General features: G+C 41.6%; 1 long non-coding RNA gene across 2 annotated transcripts; it reads right to left on the bottom strand.

Annotated features, from left to right (window-relative positions):
* Positions 1-237: 237 nt before the first annotated feature.
* LOC109260994 (uncharacterized) lies at positions 238-5,000 on the bottom strand. Of its 2 annotated transcripts, none has more exons than XR_008418253.1 (3): positions 4,582-5,000; positions 1,668-1,726; positions 238-1,488 (listed from the first exon to the last, which is right to left on the bottom strand). It is a non-coding gene; the product is annotated as an uncharacterized LOC109260994 (long non-coding RNA). The 2 variants fall into 2 exon arrangements; XR_008418252.1 differs by lacking the exon at positions 4,582-5,000 and adding an exon at positions 3,111-3,795.
* Positions 5,001-5,234: the final 234 nt, after the last annotated feature.

Below are 5,234 nucleotides of genomic sequence, written 5' to 3' on the forward strand. Positions count from 1 at the left end.
TCCATACAAGTCAGTAAGAGAGTCATAGGTACAAGGTTATCTCAAAACTGTAGGATAGGCTAAACAAGCATGGGATGATAACAGAATTTGTCTTAGGCAAATAGCCATTCAGGGAAAGCTGGAAGAGGAAAAAAAAAAAAGCAGATCTCCAAAAGAGAGACAGAAGATATGGAGTCCCTCTAGGGCATTTTCCCAGATTCTGACCAAGAGATGGCCCTGGGGGGGGGGGATCCACAATTAGATAGGAATAAAAAGTGCTTCATTCTGTAAATCTTTCTATTTGAGATTTCCAATGCAACATTAGAAAATTAAAGACACTGAAAATTCTGCAATAAAACACCTGTATAACTTTGAGTTACCAAATAATTTCAAAACATATTTGTCCTCTGAGCATATGTTTTTGCTCTTCCATTCTAGTCCTTGACCCTATTTCTCAGGAGGAAAATCCTTCAATGTTGATTATTACCTCAAATACCCTATAGCATTATGGTGACCACAGTTTAATTTTTTTCACAAATTTCTGAATAGCATCTTGACCCAAATCCAAGGATAATAGTCTAGTAGAAAGTCAATCAGTAAAGATGTATTATTTTCTGTAACCAGAGCTACTGGGTGCAGGGATAGAAAGGGGAGACAGCAATTCAAGAAAACAGTATTTTCCTCACAATTTCATGGGGGGAGTTAAAAATATCCACTGGAAAAGTTTATTAATAATTCAAGAGGTGCCATTGGACAATAGAAGTGGGTACATACAAGGGCTAAGGCAAGGTGTGTTCTTCAAATGAAGAAGAAAAAAAGTGTAGGTTGACTTTCAAAAGTCCTTGGAGAGACTGAAATTTTTCTGAGCCAGAAGTATGAGAAATAATTGAGTAAGCAGAAAAAAATAGATAAAGTATTACCAGAAGGAGAAAAGACATGAAGAAGAAAAGAAAGATAAGGTCAAAGTGTGTCTAGAAGCCAAGGCTGAGTGTCAGGAAAGTGGGTTTCTAAGCCCTATCATGAAGCTTGTGTGAGAAGTCTGGTGTCCTTTCTAGGAGACTCTGTAAGAGGAATGTGAAGAAAAAATACAAATCAAAGAGCACTTCCATCCCTGGATTCCATATACCTTTTTAAGACCATTATGTCCTGCTTGGGATCTGACAATGTGTGTAGAAACATTCCAGATCTGTGGCTTCAAGAGTTGCCTCATTTTTCCCCTGGCACCCTCAGATACAATGCTTCAGTTCCCTCAAGTCACTGAAAATAACCTGTGAAAGTTTAGTTTGTGTTTGGAGAGTGATCTTGTATTCAGCTGACAATTTATTTGTTGTATCCCAACTGCTCTGGCTTGGAGCTGTTAGGCATATGCCGCACTTGGGGTATTTGACAAACTGACACTCTACCACATGGAGTGTCCAACTCAGCTTGTCAAATACACGGAGTGTGGCACTGCAGGAGCCAGGCCAGGAGCTTCAGTGAGGAGGCAAGATCTTCCTGGGAGATATGGCCCTGGAGGGAATGAAAGAAAAAGGAGTCACACCCTGAGCCCCAGAGAAACTTCAAAGGCTAAGGACTAGCAGAAACATCAGAATAAGGAAGTGAGCAAAAACAGGCATAAGTCTCCCAACCAGAAGATGGATCCTTAAGGAAAGCCCAGCTGAGACTGCAGATGAGGCCCCAGTGCTCACCCAGAGGTCCTCGGGCTATAGCTTTAGCATTCCTTGGAGTTCCAAGCTTCAGTTGGCTCCTATATGCATAAGGGAGAGAATTTGGTCATTGCCCTGCTTCTCTGACCTCAGGAAAAGACTAGGCCCCAGATTAGTATCCACGAGCCCCCCCACCCACTTTCCAATGTCCCACAGTCTTGTGGTTATGAACATAGACTTTGAGGTTAAACATGAGCTTAAATTTTAACTGTCATTAAGTAGCTGGGAAACCTCAGATAAATTATCTCATCTCTCTGAGCTACAGTTTTCCACATCCACAAAATGGGTTTGAGTACCTACATAATAAGTTATTGTGAGAATGGCATGAGTTAATGTATGCAAAGCCTTTAGTTCAGTATTTGATATTCAAAAAATGGTGGTTGTGCTATTGAGAAGGAAAGCAAGGGCCAGTGACAGTTGAATTAACAGGATCAGGACAGATGAAACAGGACTGTTGTATGGCTTTAGCCTTGCCTAACATGGGCCCCCTTGTCCCATCAAGACTCAAGAATGGAAGCTATAAAAGAAACATCATCTAGTCTTACCCACTCATATTATAAATGAGGAAATGAAGGTTAATATTGAAGAAGAAAGTAGCTGCAGGTTATACAAGTTGTTCATAGTTTAGGGTTAGGCCTTATATCACCTCATTGTGCCTTTCAGCTTTCCTCATTGTTTCTTTTAGCTCTCTGCTCTGTATTTATCTCTTTCTCTCCAGGAAAAGGGAGACACGTCCACAATGATGGCAAAAGACAAGCAGTAGATGTGGCAGTGAGGCATTGGGATCTTTCAATCCACAACCATTAGGGAACTAAGGAAGCTGCTAGGAACATGGTCATGTCTGGAATTTACAGAGTAATTCCCTTGGCAACACCCAGATCTTGTTGATAAAAAAAAATCCAGGTTGTCTGTGTCAAATGCTTCACCTTTCCAGCTGTGGCAGTTGATCTGTGAGAAAGTAGCTGGCTCATATTAAATACTGGTATGACAAGTGGCAAACATTACACGATTGTCAGGAATAGAAAAGTACCCCATGAGGCCAGAAGGCCTTATTTGAGCTAAGACAAGGCAGAGGGACTTGTCTTTTAGGAACAACAATATTTTTTTAATATTATCTCCTTTAGTTTAATAGATGTTGATGAGGGGATGACATGCTTCTCCAATTTGAAATATAGGAGTGACTTTAAATACAAGTCTATAAACAATTTTCTCCATCCCCTCATTTCCCATACCACTCAATTCATCCCAAGCCACCCAGAGCAGCAAAAGCAACAATCTTGGTCACCATATACAGTATAGTGGGAAAAATCAGACAAATTTGGATTCTAATGCTGCATTGAGTACCAACTAGCCAATCATGGCATTGGGAAAATCTTTCTTTGAGCTTCAGTTGTCTTCTTTGGAAATGGGAATAAGAAGATTTACCTGGCAGAATTGTTAGGAAAGTTTTCTCAGCTTTTCAGAGCTTCCCATATAGGAGCTAATAGGCACTGTGGTTCAGTCCCTGCAGTTGTGGGTGGAGGCCAGCCAAGAAAGTTGATTAATAGAGCTTGTATTCAAGGTGGCAAGACAGAACTGGACTCATGTCCAGAAAGCTCTATCATTACCCTCATTGGCTACCGGCTTCCGTGAGAAGACCTGGATAAACTGGAGGTGCCTGTAGCCTCGTGAAACCTCTTTCGGATTTCATGAGAGAGAGAGAGAGAGAGAGAGAGAGAGAGAGAGAGAGAGAGAGAAATATGAAATGGCTAAATATTCCTTCTTAGTATACTCGAAATTGAAGAGCCTTATAGACCATATCACCTCAATATTAATGGAAGGAGTCAGTGGCTGAGCTGAAACCAGATAGGTTTTATTCCCACTCTTGATGTTCTAGTGCATGCCTCTCCAAATGAGTGTATATAAGAAAAACAGGTTCGGGGCGCCTGGGTAGCTCAGTCGGTTAAGCGGCCGACTTCGGCTCAGGTCATGATCTCGCGGTCCGTGAGTTCGAGCCCTGCGTCAGGCTCTGTGCTGACAGCTCAGAGCCTGGAGCCTGTTTCAGATTCTGTGTCTCCCTCTCTCTGACCCTCCCCCGTTCATGCTCTGTCTCTCTCTGTCTCAAAAATAAATAAACGTTAAAAAAAAGTTAAAAATAAATAAATAAATAAATAAAAGAAAAACAGGTTCAATTGAAAAAGGCTTGCCAAACCCATGGGAAGAAAATGTGAATATCGACATAGAGGTATTAAGGAACTCTGAAAGTTTTTCTCTTAGTGTGTCATACTACACAAAATAAAATCATTTGCCCCTAATCTACCCTAGCAGGGCTAACACAACAAGCAGCAGGATGTATCCTGCTTCTGAACCAGTTGGACCTCCTCATACTGGAAGCAGTCTGGATTTTTTTAGGCATGGTTCAATCCCATTCAGCCCCACCCAGATATATTTATTCAGCATCTCTCTTATGTCTTTCTCAACAGAGGGTCGACAACCATAAAAATAAGGGATATAAAAACTAAATAAGCCTCTAGACACTATTCGTCTAATATTTCCCTTCCTTTTCTTTGCATAAGAGGCCAAAAATGTGTTCTCGAAAGGTGAGAGGACTTATCAAAGATACATAGTGCGTAAATGGCAAATTCAAGACGGCTATTCAAATGTCCTGACCCATGATTCCAAAGAACACTCCATTTCCAAGTGGCTAGCTCCTAACAATGTTTTTGAGGAAGAAATGTTATCTTTCCTTCTCACCATTAGAATTTTCAAGATAGAAAACCAATGGGAACCTTCTCACCCACCCTTCACTCAGAATCCCTGAGGAGAGTCCAAAGAGAATAGGGTAGGTAGGTTCAAGCCACCCTTGGACCTCCCCCAGCTTGGGAATCCAAGCAGAGAGGGAAAATGGATATTATACCTGTTACTGGAGTGGTGCCTTGGTCTTGGAGGAGACAAAGGTTCCCTGGTGATGAGCCAAACTGCAGTGGCCAGAGGTAACTGGGCTTTTTGCCTGGGGCAGGAATGTCGTGTGTTTTGAAGGGTCCTTGATGTCTTCAAGAGGAAACATAAATGAGGAAGTTAAGGCTGAGGTTAACCAACGGAAATCTGGGTGAAAAATGACAAAACAGTGCTATTGTGAAAGGGCCCATTACTGCAGCAACAGTTCCCACTGCCATGCACCCCCCAGCCCATTTGTAGCTGACCTCCTACAGACAATGGTTCTCCAAGCTGCAGAGAGTTGAAGCAGAAAGCCTCTGGCTGCCTTAGGCTCTACCTATGGGTCAGAGTTTTCCCTAGAGTTAATGAGGAATGGGTTAATGAGTTAATGAGGAATGTCAGAGCTGAGACATTATCAAATGAAAATCTACATTGTCAAAATTGAGAAACAGATCTGAGGGATGAAAGAAAATGATATCAAAAAGCAAATTAGTGGTATATGTGGAATTTAAATCCACTTCTATCAACTTCAAAGCATTTGTTCTCTCACTCTGTCAGAATGTCTTCAGGTCCTGAAACACCCTTTTTACTTCCCCTGGCACAGCTTCTCACCTGGTACAGCTACATAATTTG

Source organism: Panthera pardus, unplaced genomic scaffold (genome assembly GCF_024362965.1).
Source record: "Panthera pardus isolate Hobbes unplaced genomic scaffold, ASM2436296v1 HiC_scaffold_27, whole genome shotgun sequence".
Classification (NCBI taxonomy): domain Eukaryota; kingdom Metazoa; phylum Chordata; class Mammalia; order Carnivora; family Felidae; genus Panthera; species Panthera pardus.